The sequence below is a fragment of the Heterocephalus glaber genome, unplaced genomic scaffold (genome assembly GCF_053883595.1).
Source record: "Heterocephalus glaber isolate CG9 unplaced genomic scaffold, H.glaber_assembly_v1.0 deba00001555, whole genome shotgun sequence".
Taxonomy (NCBI): domain Eukaryota; kingdom Metazoa; phylum Chordata; class Mammalia; order Rodentia; family Bathyergidae; genus Heterocephalus; species Heterocephalus glaber.
In genome coordinates, this window is record NW_028258346.1 from 15,203,821 (window position 1) to 15,220,043 (window position 16,223).

The 16,223-nt window shown below is 38.8% G+C and overlaps 1 long non-coding RNA gene across 1 annotated transcript; it reads right to left on the minus strand.

Annotated features, from left to right (window-relative positions):
- Window positions 1-386: 386 nt before the first annotated feature.
- On the minus strand, window positions 387-6,400 carry LOC110350316 (uncharacterized). The gene is made up of 3 exons (XR_002396787.2): window positions 6,212-6,400; window positions 3,662-3,743; window positions 387-3,559 (listed from the first exon to the last, which is right to left on the minus strand). It is a non-coding gene; the product is annotated as an uncharacterized LOC110350316 (long non-coding RNA).
- Window positions 6,401-16,223: the final 9,823 nt, after the last annotated feature.

Genomic DNA, 16,223 nt, shown 5'->3' on the forward strand with positions numbered 1-16,223 from the left:
TTGCATTATTATTAGGGAACGGGGTCCTTATGAGTTCTTTAATATTTGTTGAGAATTACATTGTGAACTGTTAAATTTTGGAAAATGATTACTCTGAAATCAAACATAGTATGTACTAATTTTGGCATATCAGTCTAATGGAGTTTTTATTTTATATTACTTTGTTAAAAATCTGTATCTTAGTTTTTGTTCAATTGGACATCCCCACTAGCTTTTGATTGTTTGATCTATGTATATTACAAAAAGAGAAGTGCTAAAAATCTTATTATAGTTACAGATTTATTATATACCCCTTTCTTCTTATAATTCTCTCAATTACTGCTTTATATATTTTGAGCCTATGTTGTTAAGATATACAAATCTAACATTTGTATATATTTCTGCTGAACTATTCCTTTCATTGTTATATATAAATGTTCTATGTTTCTGATATTTCCTTTTGGCCACAAGTAATTACTCTGATGTTAATAGAAACATAACAGGTTCATTGTATTTTCCAAGCCTACTTTTAAATGTTTTATCTCTTAAAAGTAACGTATAGTTCTGCAAATATTTGAATAATTGTTCCTAATCAATATGCATTGCTCTCCATTTTGAATTTTTTCTTTTTTTTCAGCTTTCCAGTGTGTATCTTCTTTTCTTTATTCACATATTTTCCCCACCATGTCCATAGTCTACATAATTTATACTGCATTTCTACTTAAATTTTAATTTTTCACCTAGGGTCATTTACCTGATCTTTCTGTGTACATCCTTCTGAGCTTCTCTATTCCAAGAAAGAAAATGATAGTAAAGTATTCTTAACAGAGTCACTGTTAGAATTAAATCGGGTAATATATTTAACACATTGAGTATTTAGCCTATCATCAGACTCATAGTAAATACCCAACATTTAAAAGTAGATTGTGGTCATTATTATTACTTTTTGAATCTTTGCTATATGTATCTGAAAGTTTTTCCAGACATTCTGCTCACTGAAAATTTTTGAGAAATAGATTGTATATGCCAGGGCAATAAGAGTTTACTGGTGTGTGGGAGTTTAATTATGTGCTTTCCTGTCAAAGCTTTTAGCGGGAAGTCAGGCTATCAGTGCTGTGGGGAATTGATTGATTAACTCAATCAAGATCATCCTCAAAGATGGCTCCAAAAATACATCTGACAGCTTGTGGCTGAGGAAATCAGTCAGCCTTTAGGACTGGGAGGAGTCAGGTGGAGAGATCATTTTCTCTGAGTTATTAGTTCTGCAGAAGAAGAGTGTTATGTGATAACCCCATGTGGAGAACCCTTCCTCTTACTTGCCGAGTTTTAAAAATATCTCCTCAAAATACACTCCAAGAAGATTTTGTTGCAGTCTTTAGAGTTAGTAGATGTTTATTTGATCCTCTGAATATATTTTTAACATAGACTATACACTGCAGAATAAGTTGTAATTCTCATGAAAAATGCATTTCAGAGGGGTCATTTTGAACACTGGGTCAAACATAGAAGAGGGCCTATTTCACATTACCAGGTAATGTGGTGCACACCAAATGCCTGTGTTCTCAAGCCTGAGACAGTAACACACACATACCACGACAATGTATCTGAAAGACTGTCTTGAAGTCAGACAAAAATATAAAGACAAATCTCTAAGAAAGGCGCGTTCACTCAGTACTAAAGAATAGGATTGCAATCTGGAAGGCAGAGGTACAGGCCATAAGGACATCTGGTATGTTCAGGGGACAAAGGAAAGGTTGAAGGGCTTTATTAGCTCACAGGAACCCATGCAAGTTACTCTGAATGAACATTTATGGACAGCTTGGGTGAGCGGGCAAGCTCTGACTGGCCAGTGATAGCAGTTACTAAATAAAGCTGGTCCTAACATAATAGTGGGCAGTGCTGACGTCAGTTGCTAGGTAAAAATAGTCTTAAAAACATGACAAGTTACTTCTTTGGACTGGTTCTGTACAATAGCTCCTGGACAAGTTCCCAAGACCGGAGAGCTTCCCCTTCTTACCTGTGGCTCCCTCCTGCATTTTAGTGGGATGTGACAAGGATGACTCCATTCTGTGCAATAAGTGTTCACAACTTAATAAGGCAGCACGTTCTCCTTGGCTTCTTTCTGTGCTTGATTAGGCTAATGGCTCACCAATCAGGCTGACCAAAAGCAAAACTGAAATCAAATTTGTCTCGATCTGTAGCAACCATGTCTGAGCCCTCTCTCTCTCTCTCTCTCGCCCTTCCTCCCTCCCTCTCTCTCCCTCCCTCCCTCTCTCTCCTTGTCTCTTCCTCCATCCTTGCTCCAATTCACTTTGTCCCTCTCTCTTTCCATCCCTCCCTAAACTCACTTTTACCGCAGATGGTCTTGCTCCACTGAGCAGGAAATACTGTTGAACCCAACCTAACTGGGCATCACATCACGAGAGATGATATTTCCCTTGGTTTCAGATAAAATCATCTAAGAAAAAATTCTAATCATTCTCAATCAGTTCATTTGACTTTTGACCTTTGGGCAAATTTTCACAGTGACGAAAGAGGGACATTCTTTGTAATCCATCCTTTACCTCTCCACCAGCGAGATTATTCTAAACTACCATTACAGTTCTATCTCTCCTTGCCTGTAAGACCTCTCTTTCTCCATCTACAAGGAAAAAATTAAGATACCTATTGTTTGCTGCCACATTTACTGCTGGAGTAAAAAATACACCAGGGCCTGCATTTTTGCCTTTCACAAAAGTCAAAATGGCCTTGCTGAACAGCCCTTGTGGAAATCCCTGGAATCTCTTAAAATGGACTTAGATGTCATCTTCTAGGCAATTTTTTTTTCAAGTTGTCCCAAATAAAGCTATTAACTACTATTTGAGACTATTTTACACTTCTTGTGCTTTTGCTGGCACTCTTGTAACACTCTTATATTAACATGCTCTCTTTTCCTAATACATTTTCTAGTAATACTTAGAGGTTCTTCATATTGTCTAAGGATGTGGGTGAGAACCTATCGCACACGAGCTGCAGTGAGCACACACAACCCTCTGTCAGCTCACGAGCAAAGTCCAGTAGCTAAGCATTGGATAACAGTTGTTTTTTTCTAAACTAAAACCTCAGTATTCAGGTTTAATTGCAGTGTTGGCACTTTGTGATAAATAAGTGGGTTTTGGCTTGCAGTTTGAGAGCTCAGTCTCTAAAAGTTTTGTCATCACTGAAGGTAATGCTTAGCCCAAAGTAGATGCTCCATTTGATGTTTGCTGAAAGAAACTATAGCACAGATCTCCCTTGATTTACAGTCCTCTGTTCTATGGCTTCCTTTCACACTAAAGTTTGAATGTAGAGAACTTCTCAGTGCACCCTCAGTGCACTGTGCTTAACACACATATAGTAGCTGCTAAGTCAGTCGGCATTGAGGATTGTAGTAGTTGGAGTTCCCACTGCTAGAGCAAAAATACCTGGCACCCATAACTTAGAAGAGAAATGTTTATTTGGCTCACAGTTCCAGGAGACTCAGTCCATGGTCAGCTGGCTCCAAGGCATAAGCATCATGGTGGAAGAGCGTGGCAGAGGACAACTGCTTGGTTTATGGCAGCTGGAAACAGCACAGAAACAGTGCTAGAAAAAAGAGGTCAGGCAGCAGATGCACTCCCCAAGGTCATGGCCTCTGACCCACCAGATACACCCAGAAGCGTACCTTATGAATCATCTGGGCACTTCTTAATCCAGTCAAGTTGATGAACCACAATTAACAGCCACAAAGATGAATAATGGAAAAGCTGAATAAATAAGTTAAGGAAAAGCGAGTCCATAGGAAGTACGCTTGACAATGGAGCACTCTGCCAAGACTGAATTTGCTAGAGAGTTAGCTGATATTGTAGGGTGTGTGGTCCTTTTCTTACCCCTTCCTTCTCTACAACTTACATGACTTGTTGGGTGCAAAACAAAAGAGCAGGTGCTATTTAACTAGCAGTAGCAAAACCGATCACTGGGCATGGAACCCAGGCTGACACTCAGCTGCAGCCAAGTCCTACTCAGTCTTTACTCGGTAACCTCAGGTCAATTCATGTCCCTCGTGACACTTGGGACATGGAAGGCAGGGATCTATTGTTCTATTCCCTTGGATAAATACAAGGAAACATCCTTCACTAAAAGAGCCTTGCACACAGATTCTCATGAGGCATAAACAGCCAACTAACGATCTGATTCTGCAGAGACAGGCACTGCAGGGAGAGCGTACATCTTGTACATGGAGTTGGACTGGGCAGCAAGAGAGACAGGAGGCCACAGACTCAGCATTGTGAATAATAATAAGGTCGGTTCGTGATAACCATTGCCATGGTGATGAGCCATTTCTGTCTCTCCAGAACATACATAACTTATCACTAGCTGTCATCTCCACAGTGTCAGGCTGACACAACCTCAGGAGTCATTAACATCTCAAAGCTGCACACACCGGAGAGTGATATCTCAGCTGTTTATTTCTGCTTAGTGAGAGCTAGAAACAATCTCTCGGGTCCTTATTGGCAGGGATTCCATGCCACCTTGGGAAACAGGAAAACAGTTATATTTGGATTATGGCCTTCAAGTGTCTTATTTGAAAAGATGAGACAGTCTGATTAGAAATAATCACTTTTGAAAGAGTTTTACAAAGCCTGATATTTTCATTATTACTGAATATCTTTTAATAAAAATACTTGACAATTATTTTCTCACTCTCCTGTGAAGTCCCTTGGAAAACGTTTCTATCAGGCTGACAGTGATCAATGCACAAATGGACACAGACCTGCTTCAAAATGTGTTTAGGGTTTTAGATGACCATGTGCTAGAATACACTAGAATATTGTTATCCCTGGGACAAAATCACATAGGCCTTGGAGATAACTTTGACAAATTTATTTTACTATAATTATTCATTCACATAAAATGAGTATAATTATGATGTTGGACTATACCAATGGGATCAAACTTGCTACATTGCCTAACAAACAGTAAATGCTCAAAATCATTTGCTGAAAAAAGTAAATTGATTAACCATCACAAACCTGTGAGTGTATGGTTATAAGCACAAAGGCAACAGTGTAGTCCTGGGAAATACAGGAAGTGAAAGCAAATACTATGTTCTCTCTCAGGTGCTTACTGTTTTTCAAGTACATCAGCGGCTCGGCTCAGCCTCCAGTGCCTTGGTGCACACTGTGCCTTGCTGCCTGGAATGACCTTCTCCAAGTGTCCATGTGATAAACTCCTGCAGTCCATGCTGATCTCACTTGTCCCCAGCCCAGCCCCTTCTCCCATCCCCAACTTATGGCAGAATGGGTTGTTTTCCCTCCACGCCACACTGTCAGTGGCAAATCCTGAGCAGTGTTGATTTCTCTGACCACACTCTAGTGAGGTCTGCATCTTCAACTTCATCCTGCTCCCAGGGCCAGATGTGTGTTTCTCTGCTTTGTATTTCTGGTGCCTGCCTACAGTTAGGACTCAATAAGTGTTTGTTTTTTAAAAAATGTTTCAGTATAGGAGAAACAAGATGGAGGTTCCTGAAAGAGAGGGCTCAGCTTCATACTTGCAAGTGGCAGGGAAGAAAGTGGTCCAGAAAGGTAATAGGGGGATAGAGAAAGAAAGCAAACTTCTCCCCTTGAGGCTCTGCTCTGCCCAAATGTCCATGGGTCACTGGCACACAGGAGAGGTGGCCGTGATATTTCCTCAGTCTCTCTCTCCAGGGCCGGCACTGGAGAGCCATTTTGAAAGGCGACTACAGACACTGTGAGGGGAATTTACGTTTTGCTTCCCACCAATTCAGGCGCAGAGCAGACAACCGTAAATAATTAATGAACAGAGAACATGAAACCAAAGCAATTATACTGCTGGAGTGAAGCTTTCAGCTCTCTTCAGGAGGTGGTGGGATCTCACACTTTTACTTGAGCTTATTTTTACCTCCAACTTCTCAAGAAACCAGAACTTCACTGAAGCAATACTTCTCATTCAGAGTCTCATGGCTGACATTCTCTCTGGTGGAAAGGAACTTTCTAAGAGATCCCTTAAATACTTCAAATCTCCAGGCAGTGTACTTCAGTGTCTTTTAAAGTCTGAAGAGCCTTTCCCCTGCTGGCTGTCCCCCCACCCCACCCGGGTGACCCTGCTGAACTGCTCCCCATCTCTGCCACACCTGTCTTTGATCTCAAACACACTGCACTGCAGTCCTTGGCCCCGGACTAGAGACGACTTCCAGCACTTACACAAAGGCTACTTTGAGCATTCTGCCAAGGACGTGGAAGACACTTTCTTCAAAGAAACAAATACATTTGGTCTCTAGAGTTAGCAGGAGGCCAGGTCAAGTTTTCTTCTTTTCTTTACCTCCCTACCTGTTCTTTTTCTGTCTCCGTCTGAGATGTAGCTAATTATACACCAGCGCTGGTGGAAACAGCTCCCAAAATGACTTCTTCACACGGACTGTACGCTAGGAAGAAATCTAGGTCAGGTTTGTCTTCCAGAAATGCAAATTAACAGAGTAGCCTCTGCCTGCCTGTTGGGGCTAACAAGCTTTACAATGTGGCAGAGGAAATGTTGTTCTCAGGCTCACAATTGGTAAAATGTAGTCTTTCTGCTTGGGAGGTAGAAATTGATTTTCTGAGGCTTCATGCTGTCCCAAAATGCCGCTGATGTTAAATCCCTGAAGTGTGTATGCAAAACAAGAGGGTCTGAGTGCCAGGATCGAACTTCTGACAGTCTTGAAGATAATCAGAAGGACTGGTTTTCTAACAGTAGCAGGGAAGTCATTTCTACCACAGGCCCTGTGCCCAATATCTTGCTATAACCTGGATGCAAATACAGCTCCTGTCACTAGATTTCCTCCATGGACCCGGGTTGGCCAACATCTAAGAATACAAATACAAGTGTCTCTAGAATCCAGTACAGCCTAGGTCAAAATCAGTACACATAAGAAGAAATGGAAATGAAATCATCAATGATCTCTTTCCTACCTGCTGGCATCTAACTCGGTATTCCAGGCCTCTCTATCCTAGCAGGACATCATTCTACATGTTTTCCTGATCTTGCATTACATTTTAAAATTGCATACATTTTAAATAATTAATTCCCCACATGGTTATTGTGTACCCAACGCTCTACTACTAAGAGTCTTACAAATAATCTTTCCATGTTTTTCATTCTTATGAAAAATATTTATTGAGCACCCACCAATTATTTTAGGCCGTAGTGGTCAAGTTTCACAGAGATTCTGTGCCAGGGTGGAGACACAGATAATATCAATATGTGATTCACTCAGTCCATAAAATAAATGATAATAAAAAATAGCCTCAAGTAAAGTGAAAGAGGCTGTTGAGAGAGGGAGTTAGTGAAAGTGTTCAAGAAAAGCTCTGAACCACCATATGAACCGCCATACCAGAGACAGGAGTCATGCAGAAATGCAAGCAGAGAAGTTTCCAAGCAGACAGAACAAGCAGGCCCAGTGCCCTTCCTTAGCTCACATTTGGTGCATTTCAGAAATGGCCAGAAACTAGTGAGGGGAAAAGTGGTGGGAGAAGAGATCAAATGGCAAGTGAGGGATCTAATCATGGAGGGCCCTAGAGGCCGTGGTAGGGAGTTTGCATTTTATTTATTTATAGGATAACAGGGAGCCTACTTGTGTATTTTAAAGACCATTCCACTGGCTGCTGGGTGAAGAATAGATGGTAGCAGGCAGGTGTAGAGAGAGACAGGCAGCTCTGGCAGAGGTTCAGGTTACAAAGGGCATCAGGGCAGGAAGAGGGGTGTGGGACACATTTGAAGGCATAGCTACTGAGATGCTCATTTGCTTGCTCAATAGTTCTTTGAGATGGAAAAATGGAGAGGGTGGAGTAGAGCTATGAGGCATTCGAAGGTGGATTTAATAAGTTAACCTTGTCATATTCCAGAGAAGTAGACAAAACAGAGCTGCTGGGGAAATCAGTCTCTTTTGAGAACTCAAGAGAGGAATTGGGGCAATTAAGTGTAGAATTCAGGCTAACACAGCTCATGACTTTGATTACTACCTGGAAATTTGCAAGGGCAGTTTTCATAGTGGCTGCTACTTGCAAATAACTGCTCCTGACCCCGTTATTCCCTGTGTGTCCACACCAGGGGAGACGCAGAAACTCGGCTGTTTGGTTCTTACTCGTTGAAAAAGTTCAAGTCATTGTTTGATGTTGGCTTCTCTCTCATCACTGCTGATGAGTTACCAGAGAAGAAAATGGTTTACAAACTTCCATAGCTGCTTTTGTTGCTGTGTGTTGACAAGGAGAGAATGCTGCCGGCAAAATCTGATGCAGCTGGCTGTTTGTTTTCTTGGAGGACCTAAAGGTGAATATAAATAATTTAAAATAGCTATTGTGATCTGTCAGTAGCAGGGTGACAAAATTAAAGGAATCTTGCTAAGATTGAAGAGGGAGAATGATAAAGGAACTTGAAGGAGAACATAAAATTTGATTTGGCAGAACATATTTATTGAGCGCTCAGAGTGAAAGAAACACAAAAAAAGGACTAAAAATCTACATTTACTAAGTGCTGTATATATATGCCCTTGCGTGTGGAAAGACAATGCAGAAAGTGAAATTCTTGCCATCCTTTTATACAACAGGAAATGAACAGGTTTAGCAGGTCAGGGAACTTAACCTGTTCTTCTTCCCATTGACCTTCAATTGCACCTGCTCCATTTCAAGGTCATTCTTTCCATGACCTTGGTACTGCTCTTCAGGCATTCCTTAATCTAGTGTTGCAGGATAAAGACATGCTGATGACATTCAGAAATGATTTAGGGACATCAAACAATGTTTCCTGGGAGAGCTGTCACTTATGCTGGGATTGGAAGGAAATATATGATTTAAATAAGAGAGGATATGGTAAAAGTGAAGACTCCAGGCTACTGTACAATTAGTTTTCTGTGGATTGCCAAGCAAAATTTATGACATATTTATCACATTTCTATTTGGTACAGGATGCATAAAGTACATATAAAATAATAAATAAACTATATAATGTATAAGGTACAAGTTCCATATAATTTGATACAATATATAATCAGCTTTACATATAGGCCTATAACGTAATCACATTTCTATACTTATGATATATGGTATTTCAATATTTTCGTATTCTGATATGTATACCATATATATTACACATCTCTTTTTCATAGGAGTTGACTGGTTTTCTTAGTTTCAATGTTGTGTAACAAAAAATCTGACTGCAAATCTGGTGTCGTGAGTTTCCATAATTGTTGTCAATTCCTTTGACTTCACAGGGTGTCATGTTCTTCCTCTAGACTAGAAAAAGGTTGGAATAAAGATTTCTAGGATCTTGCATAAACTTTTCTCAAAAAAAAAAGAACCAAACAACAGCATACAAATGACCAACATGTTTATAAAAAAATATTCTATTCAACACCACTAATCATCAAAGAAGTGCAAATTAAAAACACAATGAGGTAGCACTTCACACATGTTAAAATGACTATTAACAAAGCGACAAACTATGAAGTATTGGTGAGGGTATTGAGAAAGGAAACAGCATACACTGCTGGTGGAAATGAAAATCAGTGTAACCATTCAGGAAAATAATATGGAGTTTCCTTAAAAATTCAAAATAGTTTATAGTATTTACCAGTGTTTCCATAATGAACAGATTATTAAAAGCATTTCTTTAATCTAACACTTTCCATGTAGATTATTAGCCATATACAGCAGAATTATTGAGTGGTGGAGTAGAGACTGAGAATGGGAAATAAAGCTGTGTTTAGAATAATGACTTGAGACAAAAGTAAAAAGTTGGATTTTAAAGATACTAATTTAAATTATACACATTTGGGCCAAATATCATGCAGAGAGAGTTCCTTTTGATCTCTTTGGACTACACACACACACACACACACTCAAGTGAAAGAGACAAATTTACTCAATATTCTTGATTAGACTGGTTTATTTTTTTCAAGAATTTCTCTATCACTTGGAACAAAAGACATTTATTTGTCCATGGCTATGTATCTCACTTGCATGTGGATTCTACAAAGTTGTATTTAGGTACAAAGAGGAGAATGGTAGCTACCAGCTATATGTACACATGCAGAAGGGATGTGAGAGGTGTTGGTCAAAGGATGAAAATTTCAGTTATTTAAGAAGAATAAGTTCAAATGAGTTGAAATGAATTGTGCAAAATTACAACTATAGTTAATACTAGTAGCAGTAGTAGTAGCAATAATAGTAATAATAAGTTGTTGTTGCTGTGTTAACCAGAAACGATGGTGCACACCTGTAATCTCAACAGTCTGGGAGACTGAGGAAGGAGGATCAAAAGTTTGAGCCCTGCTTGGCCAATTTAGTAATTTGAGACCTTGACTCAAAATTAAAAATAAAAGAAAGGGCTGACAATGCAACTCAGTGTAAAAGCCATGGGTTAAATGCCCAGTACAGCAAATAATAATAATAATAATAATTATTATTATTATTATTATTATAATGATAATAATAATATTCTTGAAAGATTTTTCAGTGTTCTCATCATAGAAAATGGTAACTATGTCAGGTAGTGCATACTTTAATTAGCCACTCTAACATGCATGCAGATTTCAAAAAACATTATGGTGTACATGATAAGTATATATAGCTACTACTGAACTACTGAATTAAAGAATATTACTAGGGGATAATTCAACCCTAACTCTAACACTGTTTTTACATATTTAATGGACTCATAATAATGTACATACTCCTGGGGTATACGGTTTCTTGATTTGGGTATTAAAAACTGGCCAACATGTTCTACCACTGGCCACTCTGTCCTTTACATTGGCAATGGATGCAAGCACCCTGCCAATGTTGGGTGTATTTGGTTGTAGTCAAACCTTCCACTCAGTGAGCTCCCTGAGGCCGGCATGGGGTCTTCTCCACTTTTAACTCAATAACTGAATATGGCTTTTCTAGCATGATACTCTATTTAGGTGGTTCCGTCTCAATTTTTATTGGAAAATATCACTCAAAATGTGTTTCATTTCCTGCGACTTCAAAGTAGCTAATTTCTACTTGATTAAAAAATAAATACATTGTTTATATCAGTTGGGGTTTAGGTTGGAATTCCTTGTTGAAATGTTGCTTGAAAAGGCTTCATAATTACTACATATTTATCCTTTCAACAAGAAACCTCAAAACAATTTGCTAAGAAAGCTACTACTTCGCATTTTAGACTGAGGTACAAAGAGTTCAGCAACTTATTAAAGGCTAATAAATCATTCTCTGATTGGGATTTAAGCTTCTGAGCCCCAGGAACCACAACTTTCTATATAAACCCAAAAGGACAGACAAAGGAAGTGCTCTTCAGAGATTGTGTGCTCCCAGCATACTTAGCATAATCAGTTTACCTGTGTCAATTTCATTACCGTTTATAAATAGGGATGCTGCCTCGCGAGAAAAGAAAAGCTTTCCTACTCTTTTCCCATCTTCAAGCTGAATAATTCACCATTCAAATCTGTTCTGAAAGGGCACAGAATTTATTTCAGCAAGCTTTGAGAAAAAAGGTGGCTGTCTGCCGAAGCAGCTCCTCCAGGGTTTGACTGGGGCTGGAAGTGTCCTAGGTTAGGTGTTATCCATGCCTCAGCCATTCACTCTGGCTGCCTTTCTCATCAGAACCGTGTGTGAAAATCCCTTTATCTTCCTTTGACCCTGCTAGGCTGCTACCCAAAGGAATACACTCTAATCCTCCTCAGCCTGTCTGGGGAGATTTAGCTCTCTGTCAAAAGAGGGTTTCAAAGAAAAGATTTTCAGTAGTTCTGGAAGGGAAATGTATTGTTGTCTCTGAAGAAGTGGGTCATGCTGACTTGTTTTTGTGAGTGACTAGGCGATGTTTCAGGAAATTTTTAAATATGTAGGTAATATTTAGTACATGTGTACACATAGTGTACATATGTGCACTTACACATGCATGAGTGTGGTCACTTCAGTACTGCAGTATTTCAGAGAGAAGATAAATCATACATTTGTGCAAATTTAGATAAGGCCAACTGCATGTTCTAGAAGAGCTTAACCTAGGGAATATTTGACACTAAAAAACAAACCAAAACAACAAAAAAGCCCTTTCGTTACTTTCCAGCACTAAAGTGATTCAGATTAAAGATCTTGTGCCTAAATAAGACCCTAAGCAAATTTGCTTTCCTGCCCTGAAAAAGATGGTTGAACATTCGATTAATTTTATGAAAATATAGAACAAATTTTGATGGGGGTACTTCAATATTTGTTTTTTACCATCATTTTGCATTTGTTCCCCTTTTGCATTTTTCACACTTTTAAACTGCACTGAGTTTGTGTGTGGAGAAAATAAGCAAATTGCATCTGTGGAATCATCCACAGCTCATCACAGCACCCACTGCGCTATGTGCTGATTGGGTGGATGTAGGGAGTTGGTTGACTTCTGAAGAGCTCAGATTCCTCTGTAAAAATGTTGACAAACACACTCCTTAAAGATGGGCAGGAGTGAGATAATGTATGCATTGTGCCTACCAGCTGCTGGGAATTTGAAAAATGCTGCTTTCCATTTATAAGACAGTTCTTGTCTCAATTTCCCTAAGTGCCAAAATCATTGAAATCCAATTAAGAAGGTATTTTCTTTGTGTTATTTCCCTCTTGCTATGCTTGCTTGTCTCTTTCTGTGTCTTCCCCATGTTCTGGGCATTTCACATATCTCTCATTATGGTTCTCTAAAATATATTTTTTAAATGATACCGTGGTAAATTAGAAAAGGACAGTTGGCTTTCTGTTTTCCTTTGGAAAAAGAAAATGCCAAATGACAATTACTGGAAAAGCATTCATTTTCCTCTAATTTCAACAGCATAGCTGGTTTAAACATGTTCAAGCTTATAGTTGCATAAGTAACAAGGAAGAAGTATTGGTGAACTTGGAGATTAATATGATAAAATAAAATATATTAAAATTCTGTCATCTCAGTAAACACTTTGTTCAGTAGTTGTGTGATTTGGAAGAAAACTTCTGAATTCTCTGATAATCCAATTCTTCAAAGACAAATAAGAAGGGTGAGGCAGGAGGATTGCTAGAAGTTCAAGGCCAGCCTGGACCACACGTAGTGAAAACCTCTCTCAAAAAGAAAACTAAAACAAACAAATGAGTATGTATTGTTGCACTATGTTCAGACAACTATTAATGAGATAACTGGATCAGATGGGTAGCTAATTAAAATTTAAAAAGTGATACAAACAATGACTTCCATTTTAGATGACCTTTTTAGTTTCTTCCTGCTAGAATTTAAACATCATCAGGAATGTCCTTGTCTGTAATAAATGACTTTCATAGATTCATTTTCATAGAGCTCAATTTGTCTATTAGTATAGGGATTTTGTGTGAATCAAAAATTCTCAGAGTTGGGCCAGGGATTTAGCTCAGTGGTTTCACCGCCTGCTGCCCAAGCGCAAGGACCCGAGTTCAATCCCTGGTACCAAAAAAAAAAAAAATTCCCAGAGTTTCTGAAGAGTGGAATTTGTCAAAGATACAATATATTTACACCGAAGCATTACAGGGAGGGTGATGAATAGAATGTTTCTGAAAGGTCGTGCTAAGGCTATGAATCAAGTTTTGTTGTTTCTAAGGATGTAACCAATTCCTTGATGCCAGTGGGTCTGTTGAATCCTTCCCTTCACTTAGGAAACTCAATATTACACATACAAACAGCCAAGTTGTCTTAATTTCCCCTTCTTTCTCCAAATGGAAAGAATATGATGTCATTCAACTGTGAAAATACACATCAATTTGAGTAGGCAATTGACCTATTTCTTGAGCTAGAGAAATAGCAGAACTTGTGTTTTACGATAGGAGGAGTTGAAGTAAAACATAGCGATGTTCCTTCTGGAGACTGAGTGTACGTCCATGATATAGCTCGCTCATTTCCCATCCCTTCTCTCCCCTTCTGCTTACCTCCACTCTGCCCCATTGTCATTTACACTTCACTTTTACTCGTTTCGCAGTGATATTTTGAAATGCTCCTTGACGTTAACGCTGATCATTGATGATTAACTTAAAACACATGGATGTTGTGAGTTCTACTTCTCTGTGTATAATTACTCATATCCAATGGCATTACAGTTATAGAAAACAAAACATGCTAACTCCTAACTCCTTGACTCTGAGCAAATGACAATAGCTCACTTGGAGCAAATGTTTTAACTGAGCACTATTGTCATTTAACTTCAGAAGGCAATCTGTTTGGTAAGACAAGGTTGGAGGATGTGTTTGTGCAGGGTACTTATTGGTGGTGAGTGTCCAGGAAACGAATAAAATTATAATACAGCAATAGCCACTTTGTTATAAGATGCTAAAGAACATCAACGAAGAATTATATCTTCTTTTAACTTCACCCTGAGATAGTTTCAAATTCAATTGCTGGGTTGTTTTAGAGTAAAGCCGAAGTTCAAGAGGAGAATGTCTTCCAACAGGCTTATGATGATTCAGAGTAGGTTTAATCATTTTCTTCTCTCTCCAGGAAAATTGCTGACATGACTAAAGAAGCAGCATGTACACTGACCCCAGAGAGGGGGACAGATGCTAAAAGCTCATTATGAAAGAATGCATTTGTATGCCGTCTCCTTCATATTCGGGAAGCTAGCAGAGATTCACAATGTGGAATCTGAAACAGTATTTAGATTGTAGAATACGGTGTGGCTTCTAATGTAATAAAGAGAACTCTCACAGCCTCAAGGCTTTCTGCATAAATGAGCTACTCTCTAACTGCAAACTTAATACCTACCTTAAATAAATTTAGAGTCTGCTTGGATATATGAGTAAGTTATTTTTAAGTGAAAAACAGTAGAGCCCTCTGTCGGCTTGGGGATTTATGTGCAATGCCTTTATTTTTTGAGTAGAGTTCATCTCCCATTCTTCTGCTCTTCACACCTTATTTCCAGCCGGGTAAGGCTATTCTCTCTGCCTTATACCATAAATTTGCTTTACTCCTACCTTGAGCTGATGAAAAGCTTCTCTTCTAGCTCTAGAATTCTTTCCTACATCCACATGTATAAGTGCTACTTATTCTTTGAGACCTAAATCAAATATTATTATTTTTTTAACTGTATATCCTTTATTGATACATTTTAGGTACACAATATAATGACATTCATCATTGGAAATTTGCACCTTGACATAATGTCTCTTGGTTCTTATTTTTCCCCCTTCCCTGCTCTCCCTTCAATCCCTCCATCCCTCCCTATTTACAGACAGTGTTACCTTGTTTTCATTTTCTCATATTAATTCCATTCTGTTCTTTCCTTTCCCCTACCCCTCCCACTTCCTCTTCCTCTTTGCCCCTTTATTTCATATTTCACATTATCTATTATAACTTTTACTCCTTATTTACACTTTCAGTTTCTCACACTAGAGAAACTATTCGGTATATACACATGTGTGTCCTATTTATTTCACTTAAGAGCATCACCTCAAAGTGCATCCATTTAGCAATAAACGTCTCTAATTTCTCATTTTTTATGGCTGAGTAGCACTCCACTTTATATTAAAAAACACATTATCTTTATCCAGTCTCCAGTTGATGAGCAATTGGGCTGCTTCCAAGTTTTAGCTATTACAAACTGTGCTGCTATGAACATGGGTGCACATATATCGCTGTGGTATGATTCTTTTAATTCTTTGGGGAAGATCCCCAGCAGGGGAATAGCTGGGTCAAATGAGACTTCCAGTCCTAGTACTTTGAGGTATCTCCATACTGATTTCCACAGTGGTGGCACCAGTCTACACTCCCACCCGCAGTGGAGCAGGGTTCCTCTTTCCTGACACCCCCGCCAGCATTTGTTATTGGTTGATGTCTTGATAGCAGCCATTCTTTCTGGGGTGAGGCGGAATCTCAGCACTGTTTTCATTTGCATCTCTCGAATGACCAGTGATGTTGAGCATTTTTTTATATGTTTGTTTGCCATTTCTACTTCTTTGTGTGAGAAATTTCTGCTCATTTCAGATGCCCATATTTGCATTGTGTCTTTAAATTTGGGAGGTCTGATTTTTTAAACTACTTTAAAGATTATAGATAGGAGACCTTTGTCTGAGGGACAGCTGGCGAAAATTTTTTCCTACATTGTGGTTTGTCTCTTCACACTCCTGGTAGTTTCTCTTGCTGTGCAGAAGGTTTTTAATAAGAAGAGATCCCACTTGTTGATTGTTTGTGCTAGTTCATGGGCAACTGAGGGTTTGTTCATAAAATCTTTTCCTACACCAAAGTCTTCA